The sequence below is a fragment of the Rissa tridactyla genome, chromosome 3 (assembly GCF_028500815.1).
Source record: "Rissa tridactyla isolate bRisTri1 chromosome 3, bRisTri1.patW.cur.20221130, whole genome shotgun sequence".
NCBI classification, from domain to species: domain Eukaryota; kingdom Metazoa; phylum Chordata; class Aves; order Charadriiformes; family Laridae; genus Rissa; species Rissa tridactyla.
The window spans coordinates 126,661,231-126,682,203 of NC_071468.1; the positions used below are offsets into that span (position 1 = coordinate 126,661,231).

The 20,973-nt window shown below is 46.8% G+C and overlaps 1 protein-coding gene across 1 annotated transcript in view; it reads right to left on the reverse strand.

The window, feature by feature from the left end:
- RAB10 (RAB10, member RAS oncogene family) overlaps nt 1-20,973 on the reverse strand; it is a 48,704-nt gene that overhangs the window by 26,718 nt on the left and 1,013 nt on the right. The window lies entirely within an intron of this gene.

A 20,973-nucleotide genomic window follows, 5' to 3' on the forward strand; every position in this document is an offset into this window, starting at 1 on the left:
ATGAATATACAACATTCCCAAGCACACTCTGCATTTTAAGTACAAATACTATTTTACATCAATTAGCTTCCTATAGTTTCTCTCCTTCACACCTTCAGCACAGAACGGAGTCCCAGCCCCGGCTTTTCCAGGTGTCGCACTCGATACAGGGAGCTGGGGCTTTGCTGGGACGCTGCTGTGCACAAGCACGAGATTCAAACAGAAGAGCTTATTTCGGAGGAGCAATGGCAAACCCCAGGGCAGGTGACTGCTTTGTGCCTAGGCACGCTGCCACCACTCGATGCCAGCTGCACAGAGACCTGTGCAAGTACACACGGAGTACACAACATACACCAACCTGTTCTAAAGACCCTCAACTCCTCATCTTATTAAAATCAAACAAACAAAAAAACCAAAAACAAACCCCCCCCCCCAAACTCGCTTCTTAGCAAAACTTAAATTGAACTCCGTTTTGATACTTCTACTAATACTACACATTAACAGGTGGATCTCTGTGGCTATTAATTCTTTGTGCAGTCTTGCTCAGGAGAAAATGGCAATAAAACAATAAAAGGAGTCACTAGACAACGTCTCAATCTCTTGCTCACTAAGGCAAGTCCGAAGGAGATTTTCAGAGAGATGGAGACAAGGAGAAAACCCGAAAACCTGGACTTCTTGCCTTCTTTTAAGCAGTATTGAGAATTTGTAGATGTGGGTAAAAAACTGATACTTTAGGTCGCAAGTTCTTTCTCTAACAAGACATTTATTCATCCAGAGCGAGGGATTACATTGCACTTGAACTCTTCCTTGTCCTTAGCCCTGATCACGTGTAGCATGGTCAGCTACTTGGGAAGGAGCAGGGAAGACGGAAAGGAGGTGGGACCAGCAACAAAAAAACGGGTGATCGAATCAAACCGAGAAGCCTATCGATGCTTTAGAGCCTGACAAGATGCAAACATACTGCGCCCTTAGTCTAAACTCAACAGGCAATACTAATTTCGTTCATACTTTTATAGGAGGACATGCAAACAGTTATCATGGCAGCTCCACACCTCTTGGTTTTACAGTACTGAATCTGCCCTCCTCTCCAGCTTTCAAATACATTTAATCTCACGAGTAAACAAGATAGTGACTAAGTAAATAAGACAGCTAGACTTCCTTTTTCAGGAGAAAGCTCACGTCACATGCACTGCTGCTCTCCTTTCATTTATGTGTACACATGCATGCAACACAGATGTATCTCCAGCCTCCAATATGTACTCACTTGTACAGCTGTCAGTACTTGTATGTGCCTTTTCTACTCTTAGGTATGGCAATGAATTCATTGAAGAAATAAAAAAATAGTGTTATTTAACACAAACTTCCATGTAAAACAAACAGCTCCCCTCTTGCTTTGAAAAGGTGAGAACCAAGAGGACTGAATGCAAGTTGTGCCAAAATCACGTAAGTCCTTGGGGCCCCCTTCGCGTCCCAGCCCCACCGACCTCTCTCGGAGAGCTGCAGTCAGTCTGGGATCACACACCACCACCCCAACCCACCGCAGGATGAACGACTGGGTCAGACAGACCAGGCTACGGAGGCCTCGGGTCGGGACTGTCTTTAGGTGGCTCATTTCGGAGCCAGGGACCTCAGGTTTCTCCCCGGTGCTCGGCTGTGCCGTGTTCTCCCCCTGCAGGCGGGGTGCTAGGGAAGAGCACGCACAGCCAGGAGCAAGGCTCTACGCAGACAGGCACAGGCTCAACCGCAACCCCAGCTGCAGTTCCTCCCCTTACAAAATCAGGGCAAATTACTTACATGTCTCAAGCCCATTTTATCACTTCAATAAAAGCAGCTAAGACAACAGCTCGAGACTGACACACGGAGCAAGCTACGCTCTCCAGCAAGCCTTTTCCTTTTGTCTCATTTTTCTTGACCTCACACGAAAACCCGCCAACGTACCAACTACTGCAGGCGACCCCAAAAGCTGAAGGGACATTACCCACTACAAGCAAACACTGCTGGAAGACAAAGCAAAAACGAGGCACCTATACGAAATAAAATTAATAATAAATTTAATAATTAATAGATTAATTGAACTTTTTTCAAAAACTAACAAGAAGTTTCTGAACCTGCCTGTTCTGGTTAGCAGAGGGGAACAGGTGGGAGTGGAAAAACAAAAGAGAAGAAAACTGTACCAGGTAGCAACCACCAGTCAGTGACCCAGGTGTTATTGTGTCCTCAAGGTAATTTTAGTTTCACTGCAAAACCAGAATTCTATAGCTACGGCAGCAAGCAGCTTGTAACTTGCAACTGAAGGTAAGCAGTGGAGTCAAACACGCAGCCAGATGCGGATGGGGAACGGAGGCGGCAAACGGGTATCACTCACCAGCTGAACACACGGAGCCAGGCCATAGATTGCTGCTCTGAGCCTACAGTAACTCCATACAAACTGCTGCAAAACAAAATAAGCTACAAATAACGTAGGGTACCCATTGCAGACAGACGACAGACAACACTCAGCAGTTATGCCAGACCACGCTGCAGATTCCCGTTCATTTAACTAAATGCCTCTACCACGCTGGTCAGACCGAAAATAAAAGCTTACCAAAAAAAAGACTACAATAACTCACAATACAAGCTTACACGAGAGTCTCCCTGCAGTCTCCAGAGTCGCCATGACTCAGGACGCCTATTCAGCTGCAGGCGAGGGAGCACCCACAGAACTTCTCCAGCCAGAGCAGCCCAGCGCCAGGACCTGCAGAGCCTCGGCAGCCCAAGCAAAGGGGCGCCAGGCGATGAACCAAGGCAGTGCAGGACTCCCCTGGCCACCATGGCTATGGGGAGGGCCAGCAGCAGCCCCCCAGGGACAACACAGAGGGTATCAGCAATCACAGAGCGGTGACACTGAAAGAGCCGCTTGCCCGTCTTTCTGTCCTCTTCTAAACTTTTAATTCCATCATTTTTGACATTTGATGCCCAGGAGCGTAACAAAGTTCTGGAGATATAAGCAGACTCTGTATTTATGTGGCAGAAAACCAGAAATTCAATGGATTCATGTGTTTCATCATCTCTGCAGTAAGTTTTTCCTAGTGCAGCATGCAAACCAGAGCAGCCACACAAACTCACTCTTCCTGCTCTGCAAGGTTTCAAGTCGTGACAATTCAGCATTTACCGAGCACCAGAAGTTGCATCTAAATAAAGGAACACATCCCTTACATGAAACCCTAGGAAAGGTACTCTTGGTTAACTCTAGCAGTCTAAGAAAGCTCCGCAATAAGAGACAACATCCAGGAAGGTGAGAGTCCTGTTTGCGAGCCTGGTTTGATCGAGCTACGCATGGGAGGACAATGGGGGAGGACAAGGGTAAGAGAAACATGTGACTCAATTACTTTAATTCCACCAGCCGCAAATGATGATGTGATCAGTGTTACATTTTATTTCCTTCTCTTTCCCACACGTCCAGTCCCTGGTGTCAATCCTCCCATCCTCAGACTGAGTCCAGCACCCAGAGGCCTCTCCTTTCCCCATGGACCTTCCGCAGATGCTCTACTGGTCACCCATTCATTCACTCAACAACCCATTGCACACGTTGTTTTAGCACCCTCAAGAACTATCACTCAGATAAACACTCGCTCCTTTACCTCGAGGCCACCAGCCTCAGCCCACACCACCTTAACAGCGACACAGAACCGTTTGTCCTGGTAGCATTTGTAGTAACACAAGCGGAGAAACCACCGGAGGGAATAGCTGTATCTTCCACTGCTAGGGATCCATGCTACCTGAAGTATCCCAAAAATTGACATTTTTATAGAGCAGGTATCAAGAAAAGGAATTATGACCACACCTCTCTCCCCGTAAAGATAAGCTAAAAGTTTTTAACCAGTGGTATTTGCTAGTGTGCTAGTGTATATCTTAATAACCATTAATTTCCTCAGAGCATCTATCTTTAGGAACGTGGCAGATTCTCCAAACAATCAACTTACTTTTAGCTTTTAACACAAGAGATTAAACTAGAGACTCTTTTAAAAAAGTATCTTTCCTCTTCAATAGACCGATCAAGTCCTAACAGCCCCTCCAAACCATCCCCATGGCTCTGTTCTCAATCGTCCGTTTTTCAGTAGGATTTTATAGTATCTTTGTAAAACTATCTTTACGGGCTAAGTTTCACTAATTCCCTACCAACACAGATAAATTCCAGAGCTGGTCATGTTAAGGGAAAACACGGGACATTAGCAGTAGCACTGTTGCCAGATCATCTCCTACCAATTAATCTATTCTTAACGAAGCAGATGACAATCCTGCGAGCCGGCAGCTTCTCACGGTGACCTACATTCTTCCATTCTGGATGCCTGCATTTGTTGTGCTTTCAAATGCTGTCACACACCACGAACAAACAAGCGACTGCAATAAGGCTCAGCGTTGCAGGGATGTTTGATTTATGCAAATCACCACTGACTAACTGATACAGGGGACTCAGCTGAATATTCATTTTTGGTGACAAATCCAGGCCTGTGGCTTATATCCCCGCAAATATATGGCTTAATCCCCCCCAAACAATAGAAGGCCATTGTTATCCAGTGACCTCTTATCTGGGAAAGGCCACATACTGGGAATTCATTCACATCCTCCCTGTTCGCAGAAGCGGGGGATCCTCACGCCGCACCGCTGCTTGCCCATCTGCAATTGCCTCCCCAGAGCTTTCTAGTTCCTTCCTCAAATTCCAGCCACAGCCACCAGCCAGTTCGGAGACAAACAACCACCTTCAGAATTACCCGACTCAGAACTGCAGGAGTGAAGGGCACCTTCCCAACTTGAAATTCTTTTTGAAGTGTTCCTGTTTCCCTTCAAAGTGGCAGACAAGCCGTAAGCACGCAAAGCTTCCTTTGTGCATCAGTTCGTTTCAAGGATATATATCAAATCTAGGTCAAGACTACAGCCTTCCAGCACACCGAAAGTTTTCTCTCATGACTAGCCTCGCTTGAAACCTCAACGATCATCCTTCAGAGATTTATATTAAAAATACAAGTTAACACCTACGTATTAATTCTGGAGTAAATCATCACAGAAGTCAATATTGCTACCAGAAATTCCTTAAGATCACTTGGGGGCAGTATTAAAAAAAAAATAATCAAATTATCAAGGAGACAGAAGTGTTGCGAGTTGTCTGCTCTCCATACACCAGGCTGCTGCGCCTCCATAGCAACTGTGACCTTCCACAATTCTTGTCGCCTATATTTAAAAAATTAATCATTTTCAGAAACAAATCGTGAAACATCTTTTGTTCCACTTTATAGAATCATTTAGGTTGGAAGGGACCTTTCAGATCATCAAGTCCAACCATCAACCCAACCCTGCCAAGGCCACCACTACCCCACGGCCCTCAGCACCGCGTCTGCCCGGCTTTTCAATCCCTCCAGGGATGGCGACTCCACCACTGCCCTAGGCAGCCTCTTCTGATGCTTCACAACCCTTTCAGGGAAGAAATCTTTCCTTTTAAAATATAGATTATGTCCACGCATTTAGGCCTCAGACGCCACAAGGCTGTAAGGAAGCGAACAGTATCAACACGTCAAGAATTCCATGAAGCTGCTTCTCCTCAAGAGGCATTGTTCAGATGTTTAATAGATTGATTACAACATGAAGTGCTGTCCATCCCCATACCTGGAACCGAAACAGCAAATCCAAACAATCTGGAGGTAAGAAAGGCACCATTACCATGCAGCACACCATCACAGTTGAGGTCCCATCACATGCACCCGCTCGGAAGGCACTTTAAAATGGCACTGCCTCATTCAATGATGACGCAGACAGTGATTAACTAAGAATTTTACATATATCTCAAGTTCCGCCTCCCTTGCTCCACATACTGCATACATTTAAATACTGATCTGTAAACTAAAAAGGCAGTAATTAAGTTTCTTTGCAAAGACTATTAGAAAATACAACTCTCCCGTAAAGTGAAAATAATTACTCTTCCAAGGGAGGAATTAAGATACATGAGCTTAAAAACATTAATTAGAGGTGCCTGACTGGAGGTCTGTAAGGAAAGGTGTTCTAGCGAACTAAAGCTACATCCACAAGAGCTCACAACAACCCAGTTTCTAGTAACCTTTCCTCGAGAGGCATCATGTCCTCCTCCGTGTCTGGAGGCAGTGACAACAGCACAGGCATTCATGCCTTAGCAACTCGAGCCACACTTTTAGGTGACTAACAAATGCACCACTGGCGATTTAAACTGACGGAGACGGCTAAGGCAGCACAAAACAACAACACGGTTTTCCACCTCTGCCAAAGCAAGAGGGTAGGGGACTTTGGGTGAGCTCTTCGCCTGCCGCAGCTATGCCCGTGAACCCTCCGGGGCATTAAACAGCACAGGATGGCCGCATCCAGACACGGGTCAGATGGTGACGAGGGAAGATCCCAAGACCAGAACTTCAGCCAGTGGGCAACGCGTTCGTGGCACAGGTTTGATCTCATGGGTTTGATTCAAGAGCTAGTACTCTCCGTATCAGGGCCTGGGCAAAGTTCAGGAGATAACCAGGGCAAGGAGCATTTCCCAATAAAATGGATGCAGACACTGGGTTCTGGGTATCAAGCGACAGCCATTTCCAACAGCTCAGAATCTGTCACGTTTAACAAGCATCAGTTCAGTAGATGTGTTCAAAGCACAGCTGGGTGCAGTCTCCTGGGCAAGCCTACTCCACATTCACGCCAAGCAGACTAAAACTGAGATCCCAATGACAAAAGTTCAGAGTCTCACTTCGGGCACGTACGACATGGACAGAAGCCATTTCTCAGGCCAGAACCAGTTATGAAATCCTCTCATCCTCTCCTCCCCAGCCGCCTTCATCTCATTTAGAAGCACTTTTGTCTAATGAGGTCTAACTATATACAGCCCGTAACACTGAGGGGTAAGCACCCTCGATGCAGCATGCTGGGCGGGGAGATCCAAGGTGGCCACAGAAAGCAGGCAGATCATCCGGTGAAGGTCCCGTGGGATTTCTCTTCGCTCAACCGTATCCCTTCCAGGGGAGGAGTTTCAGAAGCCATGTGAAAGTACAGCTCAAATTTACATGTAAAAAAATCTCTGCTCAGAAAGAAAACTAAAGCTTCCTGTTGACACCACCTACGCTGCCACCGAGCTCTACGAAACCACGCATGGTTTCAACACAAGCCGTTACTTCTTCCAGAAAAAAGAAACTTTATCATCTTGTTATTCCAGCAGCTAAACCTTACACAAGGCTCCCACAAACAAAACAAAAGAAAATGAACAAAGGAACTATTTTAGTGGTGTTTTATGCATACCAAGAGACAAAAGACACAATAAGGTTTTTATTCACAAGGTAGTATGGGGGAAAAAAAAAAAAAAAGGAAATGAAGCTCTAGCAAGAAGCAGCACTCACTTCAGAGTTCTTCCCATGCAGCAATAATCTCTGCTTAGTGTCAGTTAATTCCAGGTTTGAGGGCTGATTTAATTCTCTGCCATTACATCTTTAATTTTCCAATATACTCAATAGACTTCTGGCCCAGGTAGCAGAGCTGTGCCAGGACCTTCACCACGCGTGTCTTCTGAGAGGGCGTCACATGAAGCAGCCATACCGCCCCCTCTGAACCCTCTGGCACCAAAGCCCATTAGATCACCCACCTAAAACCACCGCAGGGAAAGGTCTGGGCGCCAGCAATCCGACAGTCCACATAAAAATTCACAACTAATTGGAATTCTACTCTAAACCAACAAGCATGTGCTCCAAGTATGTTCAAGTTCAATTACAGCCGATTAAATTGGGTTTTCATGCATGTCTTAGCCTACTTATGTTTCCCAGCTAGAAAATAAATACAGTACATGAATCTGCTTTCGCACAAACTGCTGCTATTTATGAAACAGAAAATTTGTCACTACTTTCTGTAGCAGTAATTTTGTCCTCAAGCTACATAAAAATAAAATTCAAGTTAACACTTACCCTGGCTATTTTATACTCAGCAGATTGACAAGACAGAAGACACATAAACGAAGGGAAGTAGGTTCATTCAGGAAAAGCATTAGCTTTGTCAGAGGCAGGTACTGTCTTGGAGGTCACGAAAAAGATTCAGGCAGTCAGTAAATAGAAGCTGAAGAAGAGCCCAGCAGCTCTCTGCCTTCCCAACTTCCGTAAGGATGACTTACTGCAGCGCAGAAACTCAGAGCACGCACTTCTTGTTTCAATAATTAAAACTCCGTACTGCTGGAGCTACCACAAAAACAGAGAGCCCATCACTTACGTTTTCAGACCAGACACCTTGCCGGAACGTACACTTTCAGCTGAACACACAGACCTACCTTTAATTGTTTTCAGCCACGCCAGCAGATGAGAGATAAAATGCCCTGAAACACCCCCCAAGTCCAACACAGGATTTCAGACTCCCGACAGCAAAACCGAGCAGTCAGAGATTCCCTAAGTGTTTCCAAACAGACGCTGACGTTTGTTTGCATGATGCAGTCACAATCAATATCTGAAAAATCAAAGCTTGTAATGCTTTACAGGCTCCACTGTAGGTCTTAAGTTTTTCAGAGATGTTAAGTCGGCGCAGCTTTAGGAGGGCCAGGTACTTACTGGATTTGAAGGTTTAAATGTTTTCTCTGGTGGAACAGTCTACGTGCCGCCTTTTCCAAGTCACGGAAAAGGCGGCACATGCTTTTAAGTGACTACTTATTGCTGGAAAACCAGGTTTCTTTCTTGAGAAACAGAAAATATTGCCATTATTTATGAAAGAACCCTAACTTGAGCTACCTAGACTACAGCACAGCAGCAAGCAAAGCTGTAACGGCACTAACGCGCACTGACGTTACTAACGCAGCGCGCACTGCAGCAGAGGCATCACTCCCGGTCACCAGAGGGCTGGAGATAAGCTTTGGCCCAGCCCTTTCTGTGCAAAATTTTCACTGCGGAATTGCTGGTTAAGGACACACCTATTATTTCCTACCCAGACTCCAAAGAATGGCATTGTGTCTAGTGTTAAATATAGTATGTGCAACTCTGAAGCTCCACTGCTTGCGCCATTCAATACGGGTTTAACTGAAGCAGTTGCCATGTGATTTAGGATGTTTTCAGTTCCTGAATATCAACTCATACATATACTCCAATACCCAAGTTTCATAAAAAGCTTTAATTTATGAACCCTTCAGCATCAAGAAACACAGAGACTTTCACAGAGTCAAAGCACAGCAGCAGGTATTTCTCTTCGGTTTAAACCCAGCTCTAGGAATAAGACAATTTCCATACCTGGAGCTACACAGCACACTGTGACCATGACGCTTCCCCCAACTCCCTACTCTTGGAGATCAAGCATTTTAACACCAGATGTTTCCACCCAACCTCTTCACGTTCTCCAGCAAGTGAGAAGATGAATGGCAGTGTTGTCAAGCTAATTAGCAGGAAAAAAATTTGGTGTAAAAATAAAAAATAAAAAAAAAGGCCTATTGCTACAATATTGCCCAGAAGCATCACATTTGTCAGTAAGTCTTGACACCTTTTTTTGCTATTACTGATACTGCGACACTCAAACACGTTAAAAGAGTCTGAGAAACAGGAATTATGTACCTTTGGAAGGGTGGAAAAAAAATTGGAAGAGTGTCACGACACGCCTAGAATCAAAAGTTATTGCTGCCCCAAAACCCCGGGCTGTCCCCAGGCGGCACTGGAGGTCGTAAGACTTGTTTGGATTCTTTTGCTTGCTGTACACTGCAGCGAGGTTCGCTGCACCACACCTGCAAGGAGAAAAAAGCTTCAAGCCAGCACCTTGCCAACTCGCAACTCCCATGAAAAGGCACTCTGCCTCAAGACGATAACAACCCGTGCTCACTTGCAAGGAAACCACAGAGACTCCTGGTCTCAATCCTCATGGAATAAAGCCATGTCTCTTCGTATTGCAGAGCCAGGAGTGGGCACAGCCATCCCACCTCCGCAAAGGACCCGCTCCCACTCCCTGTATCCCACGTTGCTTCTGCGGCAAAGCATCTGACTACGATACCGAAAGGGACTAGGGTCAGAAAATGACATCAGGGTTTATAGAGAAAGAACTGAGGTTAAAGACGAGTTTTACCGCTAGCTGGACGAGCAGCACTGTGAGTTACAGGGTGAGAAACCACAATGCTGACAGCAGCTCTGCCCAAAGAGGCGCCTGCTTGGAGCTGTGCTGAAGCTCCTGCAAAAGCTCAGTGAGGAGCACCTGAACTTGCTCCGAGCAAGACATCACATGCCTTCTTTATCAGTTGTTTCTTCTACCTCTTCAGAAACCACTTTGTTAGAAGCTCTTTACAAAGCTGGTGGCCATTATCTAACGCTCTGAAGATCAAAAGGAGACTTCCAGCAGGAATCTCGCCAGACTGCAGTGCTTTTGATGCCATCCAGCAGCAGCTCTGACACACACTGGGAACTAGGACCCCCAGCCCAGGTCCTGTCCTGGCACCCAGGGCCAACAGCGAGACTAGGGCAGGCTGCAGAGCACGGAACATGCGCTGTAACACCCCACAGCAGGGCCACGTAACTCGGGTTGCCTGGGGTCCCTTCCAGAAACACTTTCATTACCCCAAGGATGGCAATCCCATCGTCTCCTGCATTTCTGTTCCAGCCGCAGACCACCTTCAGCACAATATTTCCCCAATACTCAGGTTGAGTTTTCCCTCTTGTGACTCGTGTCCGGTGCTTCTTGTCCTCAGCAGCAGCCTCCAGCAGCACCGCAGCAATTGCCCGGGACCAGAACCTAGGCAGCCGCATCCTCCTGGTTCTCCAGGTGGGTCAAGGTCTCAGGCATGCTGGGACACATGCCCTGTGGCACATGGCCACCACGACCGAGCAGATGCTAGAGGCCTAACACTCACAGGTGGAGTTTCTGAGCCCCCTTCCACACAAACCACCAGCATTTCTGTTCACCAGTCCTGCTCACAGACCTAGGAATGAGAAGCACCAGACTCTCCAGAGAACTCCCATTTCTGGTCCATGCTGTCCCTGACATACCAACATTAAGAACAAAACCCAAAGAATTAGCCAGTAGGATCTTTGTTTTCGCCAGACACTTGAGTAGCTAAAAAAAATTTAAAAATCATTTTGTTGTTTACTGCCAAGATCAAAAAGTTACACTGAGATGAAAGCATTTCACAGCATGCTTAATGAAACAGGAGCGTTGGTGGGATTCATTTAACCAACAATTAGACAGCTATATTTAAGCTGCACATCTAAGCTTCCTCCGAAGTGACAGAGGCGTGTGTACGTACTGCCACATTCAGATGGATGGAGTTTCTTATTTTCCTTCGCCCCAATTACAGCAGGAGCCTCGACAGCTAGCCCGTGCTCACAGCTCAGCTTTTAACGAGCTACTTCTGCTGAAGGAATGCTGTTTCAGAAGAGGAAGGGAAGAGGATAAGACACAGACTGCAGCAAGCCTTGGGAGATGTGAAATTAAGATTGCTATCTAAGGAACCTGAAACACCTAGATACTTACACAAACATTTGCAACTTTCTTTAATTATCAAAGTTCAGACATTTACTATAAATCTGCAATAGCAAGACGGTTTAACTGCAATCAAGTTAGTTACCCGCAGGGAAGTCAGCTGCCAGGGAGATTTGGTGGTGAGAAAGAACAGGTACCATGCCTAGGGTTAGAAGGGCAGGAGAGACAACACCTGGCACATCAATAGGCTCATTCATATGTCCAGATGCCTGAAGTTAGTAACTGAACATCTGAACCAAAATGTCAAATCACCTTTACTCTAGAAGACTAAAATGATGGTGAGTCCAAGTTAAGACACAACCATCCCAGAAGGCAGAACAACTTTTTCCTGGGGACCAGGTGCATACCGTTCAGTGCGTGTTGCCATGAAAGAGACACAAGAGTTTGATCTCATAAGCCACAGATGACACAATTTGAGAAGACCAGCTTTAATGAACCTTCTGGACAGGCTGGAGAGCTGGGCAGAGAAGAACCTAATGAGGTTCAACAAAAGCAAGTGTAGGGTCCTGCATCTGGGAAGGAAGAATGCCAAACACCAGTATATGTTAGGGGCGGACATGCTGGGAAGCAGCTCTGAGGAGAAGGACCTGGGGGTCCTGGTAGACAGCAAATTATCCATGAGCCAGCAGTGTGCCCTTGTCGCCAAGAAGGCCAATGGCATCCTGGGCTGCATAGGGAAGACTGTGGCCAGTAGGTCGAGGGAGGTCATTCTCCCCCTCTACTCTGCACTGGTGAGGCCGCAACTGGAGTACTGTGTCCAGTTTTGGGCTCCCCAGTTCAAGAGGGACAGGGAACTACTGGAGAGAGTCCAGCGAAGGGCAACCAAGATGATTATGGGACTGGAGCACCTCCCTTATGAGGAAAGGCTGAGAGAGCTGGGACTCTTTAGCCTGGAGAAGAGAAGGTTGAGGGGGGACCTGATTAATGTTTACAAGTACCTAAAGGGTGGGTTTAAGGAGGACGGAGCCAGGCTCTTTTCAATGGTTCCCAGCGACAGGACAAGGGGCAATGGGCACAAGCTGGAACATAGGAAGTTCCGTTCAAATACACGGAAAAACTTCTTTACAGTGAGGGTGACAGAGCACTGGAACAGGCTGCCCAGGGAGGGTGTGGAGTCCCCTTCTCTGGAGATTTTCAAGACTCGCCTGGATGCAGCCCTGAGGGATGTGCTTTAGGCAATCCTGCTCTAGCAGGGGAGTTGGACTAGATGATCTCTAGAGGTCCCTTCCAACTCTGAAGATTCCGTGATTCTGATAGCCTCGTAAATCAAAAGACAGGAAAGTAAGTGCTACCCCTGACCTAAAATGGGTAAACACATGAAGTTACTACAGTACTACCCATCTTCATAACCACATCTATTAAGGGTTTTGAAGCTCAGATCTTGGGCCAAGACAGCCTCCCACTGATGATGACATCTTCATCAATGACACGGACATCGGAATCAAGGGCACCCTCAGCAGATTTCCAGACAACACCACGGTGAGGGGGGGCAGTGACACGCCTGAGGGACGGGATGCCATCCAGAGGGACCTGGACAGGCTGGAGAAGTGGGTCCCTGTGAACCTCATGAGGTTCAACCAGGCCAAGTGCAGGGTCCTGCCCCCGGGTCGGGGCAACCCCCGGTGCCAGCCCAGGCTGGGGATGGAGGGATGGAGAGCAGCCCTGAGAGAAGGGCTTGGGGGTGCCGGGGAGGAAAAGCTGGCCATGAGCCGGCACCGTGCGCTGGCAGCCCAGAACCCCCCCGCAGCCTGGGCTGCATCCCCAGCAGCGTGGGCAGCAGGGCGAGGGGGGGATTCTGCCCCTCTGCTGCGCTCGGGGGAGACCCCCCTGCAGTGCTGCCTCCAGCGCTGGGGCCTCGGCACAGGAGAGACACGGAGCTGTTGGAGCGGGGCCAGAGGAGGCCCCGGAGATGCTGGGAGGGCTGGAGCCCCTCTGCTGGGAGGACAGGCTGAGAGAGCTGGGGGGGTTCAGCCTGGAGAAGAGAAGGCTCCGCGGAGACCTTCCAGCCCCTGCCAGTCCCTCAAGGGGCTCCAGGAAAGCTGGGGAGGGACTCTGGAGCAGGGAGGGGAGCCATGGGACGAGGGGGAAGGGTTTTACACTGGAAGAGGGGAGATTTGGATGAGATATTGGGAAGAAATTCTTTGGTGTGAGGGGGGTGAGCCCCTGGCCCAGGTTGCCCAGAGAAGCTGTGGCTGCCCCATCCCTGGAAACATCCCAGGCCAGGTTGGACGGGGCTCTGAGCGACCTGGTCCAGTTGAACATGTGCCTGCTCATGGCAGGGCGTTGGACTAGATGGCCTTTAAAGTCCCTTCCCACCCAAACCATTCCGTGATGTTGATCACAGCCCTGCCGGACTGCGGTACTAAAGGAATTCCCAGTTCATAAAGCATCATGCCACACCAGACCCACATTATCGAGAAGATGCTGTTTCCAGCGCTGCCCTCAATCCAAAAACTGCTTCAGCGTATCTGGTATCTGTAGAGCTAATCATTAGTCAAAATACGAAAGAACACCAGTTTGAAAAGCATCCTTGAGGAAAAAGCTGTACAGGTATGGATGTCAGCATAGGTATTCCATACTTAATGGTAATCAAGAAAGCAGACCTCTCTCAGGGAGCATTAAGTCAGATTTTGGAAATACAAGACACAAACGGGTACTTCTCCAGGTTACACAGTATAAGACAGTCACAATTCCAGTGGGAAAGAAAGCCTCGAGTTGTTTTAGCTAGAGAAAAGAACAAAAACATGCAGAGTCTTCTAGTTAAACCCACACAAGTCTTCTAGTTAAACCCACGCAGAAAAGAAAAGCCCACACAGTTAAGTCGTACCAAAACACTAAACTTGCAGCAGCAGCTCTGGTCTCTTTACTGTTTCCCCAGGGCCAGACAAGGAATTCCCAAAGCACCGGGAATTTGACAAGCCTGGTTTTCACAAAGCGTTTCTGAAGAACCTTCCCCCCCTCAGCACGGGTTACACAAAACCAACACCAGCTGAAACCCTTCTCCACATGTCATCAGAAGGTCACGCAGCAAAACAGGCGCCGGCCGCCGCTGCCAGGGGAATCCGTGCAACCTGCTCTCATCCAATGTCTTTCACAGGCATTATTCAACCCCAGGCAGGATGAAGTTTCCTGGCAGGAGACGCCTCCTTCCCGAGATTCTCCTGCTCTTCCCTCCATGACACTGCTAACAAGCAAGAACACGCTGCCCTTCCACCGCTCCCGAGAGGAGGAGGACAAGAGCAAGCCGTTGCCACCCGAGCGGTGGAAGTGGCCCACACCCTGGTCCCGAGGGCTGCAGGAGCAGGTACAGCCAGCGTGGCCTGCCAAGACACAACCCCACACATGCAGCACCGCTGGACTAGAGGCAGCTACATCTGCTTAGCACACGCTAAAAAACCCTCTTCAAGTTAGGATTACTTCTTTTCTATCTCCTGATGAAGTATTTATGAACAGGCTCTCAACCGATTCTCTACTTAAATACCAATATTAACTTTATGGGTAGAAAAGATCAAAAGTTTTCTCAGGATAAAGAGAGAGGAGTGACAGATACTCTTTCTAAAGAGGTAAATCGAGAAGTCATGAGGAAACCACTTTTCTGCACCACACACCTCTAAAGTCATAGAATGGTTTAGGTTGGAAGGGACCTCCTTAAAGCCCACCCAGTGGCACCACCTGCCCTGGGCAGGGACACCTCCCACCAGCTCAGGTTGCTCCGAGCCCCAGCCAACCTGGCCTTGAACCCCTCCAGGGATGGGGCAGCCACAGCTTCTCTGGGCAACCTGGGCCAGGGGCTCACCCCCCTCACACCAAAGAATTTCTTCCCAATAGCTCATCTCAATCTCCCCTCTTCCAGTGTAAAACTGTCCCCCCTTGTCCCATGGCTCCCCTCCCTGCTCCAGAGTCCCTCCCCAGCTTTCCTGGAGCCCCTTGAGGGACTGGCAGGGGCTGGAAGGTCTCCACGGAGCCTTCTCTTCTCCAGGCTGAACCCCCCCAGCTCTCTCAGCCTGTCCTCCCAGCAGAGGGGCTCCAGCCCTCCCAGCATCTCCAGGGCCCTTGAAGGAAGGCTCCATCCCTGCTTAGCAGTTCCTAAGCAAGTTTTCTACCAATGTCAACAGGCATTTCATTTGGTCTTGTAAAATTCAAGAACAGAGCACGGATTATACAGACAGCCTGTCACAAGAAGCTACAGGCCTGCGCTCTGAAGCGGGAACATGCTTTACCCTAGAAAACGTTAGCAACTTCATCCTCTCTTTATCCTTGCCACTTACTGTTGAAGTGACAGTTCAGTCTCCTCCTGGACACAGCACTGGCTTAATTGTGGCAGCCAACCTCCACATGCTCCTTCCCATTCCTCTCCGCATCTTCTGATCATACTTAGCACATTTAGGCAACAGCTGCCTATTAGTTTCAGCTGAACAGAAATAGCATGTCAGTGCAAGGACAAACAGAAAAGGGAGCAGCAGGGCTACGTGTCCTGTGCAGCCACCGCACAGGTATGCGCCTGAGGAAGGAGTTCAGCAACGTTCTCAGCCTTCACCAACTGTTTTTTGCCCCGAGGCAGCAACAGCAGCAGCAAAGGGAGAGGAGAAAGCCCAGTTTACGCTTTGTTTCATACTGGGGGCAGGGAGAAGGGAACACCAGGCACTGGCAGTGCTGCCAAACGCTTTCTATCATGGAACCACAACCCTAAAAGTGAATTTTCGGTACGAGTGCCACCTATTCCAGTGTTTCCACGTCCCAAGATGCCCTACACGCTCTGCCAGTACAGATTTATACAGTAACATAAGAAGCCAGATCGGGGAACTGATTCAGCTCAGCTGAAAAAATAGCTACGCTTAAAAAAAAGTTTCCACCTGGCTCAGTTCCTCAGCTCTTCTCCATACAGCTATCCACGCGCTCCTCATCAGCGCTGCGAGGCACACACAGGCAGAACTGCTGCTCACTATCCATGGCCCTTGACTAACAAAACCCAAAACACCCTCAATCATACCGTATCACACCGTAAACCCAGTTCGCTCTGTAACCCCTCTCCTGGGCATCCCAGCAGCCAGGGGCGAGGAGAACCACTCCCTCCAGGCACCAAGCGCTGAGGGGATTCCCAAGCCCAAAGCCACATCCAGAGCAACAGTCCAACAGACACCGATGGATCCACTTCAATTTTCTGCTTTCATTCTGAACCCACTTATATTTTCCCCTCCAGAACTTGCCGCGACAGCAAGTTTTACAGCTCAGAAGGTCTACCTGCATGTAGAAATGATTTTTGCATCTCTTGCTGCCTGACAATTTCTGGACCCCATGTCATGGAACGGCTGAGCAGGAGTTGGGGTGGGGTTTTTGTTGGATTTTTTTTTCCTAATTCACCTGCTCCCTGCCAGGAATCAGATACGGACTGAACTCACTGCCCAGGCACAATACAAACAGAACTCAAAGTTGTTTGCTGCTCCCACAAGCCAGCAAGCTGTAGATGAGACAGAAAAGGCATGTAAGGAAAAAGCAAATCATGAACTGCTGTGGTAATGCTCTTCTTTTTGACACCAGAAACTACTTGTTTTTTCAAACTTCATTGCAACCGCCAAACATGTAAAAGCATTTTCAGAATTCAAAACTTAATTTCTGCCTAGTTTGCTTTCCTACAATCTACTGAGTTCTTCCCCATTCTCTATCTGGGACTCCTTTCTTCACAATATCAATATATCACAATCACAAGCAAACAAATCCTCGTACGATGTAAGAATACACTTGTTATATTTACTATTTTTGATATCCAAGGACTGGTTTTAAAAAATTTCACTGCTTAAATGTACCCATATGCAATGATTCTGAAGCAAGTGCTTAGCAACTCAAAATTACTTCTAATTAAGGCCAAGGAAATAAATAAAAAAAAAAAACCTGGGAAAAAATGAATTTCATCAGAAATTAGTTTTCATATACCTTTGCATTTAAAACAGTACAGTTTTGCACACTCTTAGCACAGCTTTGGCATCAAGACCTTCCTGTGTTCAGAATAAAATGATAAAGGTGATCAAACCTCAAAAATCATACTGCTTTTTCTCCCTCCCTCTGGATTTTAGAGTTGCAGTCAGTGTGACCAGAAGACCAGAAATACAGAACACAACTGCATCTTCACTATGGGTTAAGAGACATGAAACTTTACCTGCATCAACAGCATTTAGAGGGAATCTCACGATGATTACATACGCTTTGTTCTCCTGAGCGCATTACTAGAGGTAGTCAGATTTCATGGGAAAACATTTTTTGTGACTCATCTTAATCTGCATTTTACTTAGTCAAACAATAGCAATTATATGCTTGAGTTCAGTTTTGACATTCAAATTTTTTAGACAGACATCCTCGCATGAACAGCCCTCCCTACCGGCTCCTGACCAGGCAGCAAAGGCCAGCGCTTTACCTGCTGACCCCGAACAGCTTCGCAAAGCGCACCCTCACAGCTCCCACACGTTGTTTTTCGACGGTTCACTTCAAGCTGTCATCAACTTGACATGTTGAATGCCGATAAAAAAAGTTACTATGGAAAATTAAGATCTCAAGTATGCATTGACTGGAAGCTACTTACACTAACATTTTTAACATTAAAGAAAATTTGCTGGTAGCATGAGCGGCAGCAGAGAAGCTACTAAAGTCAGCAGTGTTTGGGGAGAGGGGAGACAGGCTGCAGCCCGTTAACAGAAGCCCCCGGTACTCGGTGCTTAAGAGCCCCAGAGAGTAACACCAGTGCCCAGAGGAACGGCTACTGCCGACAGACCTGACTCTACTGCTGAGTAACCATAGACTAACTGAAAAGTCACCACAATTTCTCAAAAAAAAAAAAAAGATATCATAAAAATTATTTCTACACCAGAGGATTACTGAAGAGCTATTAAAAATAAAAACGGTTTGTGATAAGACTAAGTCTTCTATAGTTTATTCCCTTTCTACCTGAAAACAGCAACACAGCATTTGAGGACAAGGCCCCTGCTCTCTCCAGGGAGGTTACGATGACTTAGGGATTCTTGCAGAACAGCCATCTGGATTATTTATAGTACCTCTAGACAGGGTAATGAAATCATTCACCCGGGCACCTCATCACATCCAAAAGCTTAACTGCTGCTTTAGCAGGAAATATTAGATTGAAGTGATTCAAAGTCAAAAGTTAAAGAGAGTATACCAAATTACACATATAGTAAATTATGTCCAAACTGCCATCATGGACCATGCCTAATCAGTCCTTAAAATGTGTAAAGATGAAAGTAAGTGAATGTAAGTTACTAATGTGAAGTTAGAAACACATTGTTATTGTATCTTCACTTACATATGCAGACAAGCCTTTGATTTTATAGCATTAAAACACTCCCCCCCCACTCACCTTTTACACGCACGGGCCAGTTTCAATATTCTTTGAGACCCATCCTTTCCTATAAAGACTAGAAAGATCAAACCAGTCCCCGCTGACGGCCACCAGTACTACGGTACGTTTCTCATGCTTGGCTATCTCAGGTTCTTGGTGGAGCTCAGTGTAAACACAGAAACATGAATCAGAGCTAACAACCTACCAAGTATTGTTATTTTTTTTTAAATATGAGGAGAGATTCAGCCAATAAGCCAGTCACCTTCAATGCCATCTACTGTGTACACAAGTGCTTTGGAAATAGTATTTCCTTGTTGCTACAGGTCAAAGACTCATCTGAGGGTTTTCCTGAAACCCTCCTCTTCCAGCTGCAAAAGCAGCCCAAGTTCTGCAGCTACAGCCACGGGATGTATCACAGCAGGTACCACCCGGCAAAGCCCTTTTCCAGGCTCCCTGTCCCCTTCCTGGCCTGCCATTGCTGCCCTCATCACTGCAGCACAGGAAAACCTGAGAAAGTCTGAAAATTGTAGCTACTGGCGGTGGCAAGTTGAGATATCATTTTCAGACAGATTACTCAACCGCTTTGCTGTAATAAGGCAGAGAACAACTAAGTGGACAGATGTCTTCACCCAGTTCAAGATTTTCCTTCACAGATCGGCAGCTTTTTAAAAGATACTAAAGTAGAGTCTCCCTTTCAACTGACACCACTTGCACAGGACACCTTCCCACCAGGTTTCCTCATTAAGCAATTCCTTTCAGAAGAACTAAGGAAACAATAAGATATCTCTGGGCAGTTAAGCACCCGTAATTCAGCACCACACAGAAAATCTATTTGTACCCCAAGATCTGCTAAATTCCACCGCGAAGACACAAGTCTGACACAGCCTGACACACCAACTAGTCGTCAAGTGGTATTCACAGCTACCAGAACTAGACATTTAGTTCAGAATTTAGTAAGCATAACTTGTTTGCCTTCCAGTGCACACGTGCTACAAACGGCTTATGTACTCCAGAAACAAATACCTACTGGCCTAAATTGGTTTGACTGTTCAGAAATGATTCCAAACTCTGCCCATGCACACTTGCTACTAAACCTGATGATACTCTGCTTGAATGCTCAAAAACTGCAGTTAGACCAAGAAGTAATACTAATTACTAAATTACTAATTACTAAAAATGGCTGATCACTAAAAGCGCAAGTTCTCCAGAGCAAGAGCCACCATAAATCCGCAGACTTCTTAACTAAGACGTTGACTATTTTTAACTTTGAGAATTGAAATAAACCTTTCCAGCAAACTGAGAAAGCAACAAACGCCATGTGATCCAGGCGAGAATTTGCCAAGCAGCGCAGAATTACACTACAGCCACGGCAGCAAAATAAATACAGCCTTCAATAGTCAAGGTATGCAATGTTAACAGATGTAATAAAGTGACTGTCACATACGCCCCCAAAACAATTAAGCAAAACCCTGAGTTGAAGTCCAAAAAGCTTTTAGGTGACAACTGTGTCTTGACACTAAGTTGTCCCCCAAATATACTTTTTTGCATTTCCAATTACCCAAGGCCTGGTTAAAAGCTCCTTTTTACACCTTGTAGCCTGAGCTGCAATTTTTACAGTGACGTTTCGACACAAATGAGGAAGTACACAGAAGTTTACTTACACTAAGATTTACACCAATACCCTATGTTCTCCTACCCTTGCTAAACAGCTGTATGGCCAAACACTGAAGGGATTTATATCAAGCACGGGAACCCAGATCCAATTCAAACCCCCCCAGAAAAGACTTTCTTTTTTCCAGATGTGTGGTAGGTATCCGTGCACATTACACCAGTGGATACTGCAAGAAAGAGTGGAGGCATGAATTCTCTTAAATTTCCAGAGTCAGTCACCAAGGTTAGAACTGCTGACCTGAACTCTTCATCTGCAAAACAAGACAGTGACAGGAGAAGAAAAACAAAATGCTATGATAAAGCTAAGGAGAAGGATGTTAGATACAAGGCCTGTCTCAAGAGCGTAGATTAAACAGAAAGAGAAAAGCCAGGAAAATACACAGCTCTCCTTCATGATCATCAAATCACAGAATGGTATGGGTTGGAAGGGACCTTAAAGATCATCTCATTCCAACACTCTTGCCCTGGGCAGGGACACCTCCCACCAGCCCAGGTTGCTCCAAGCCCCGGCC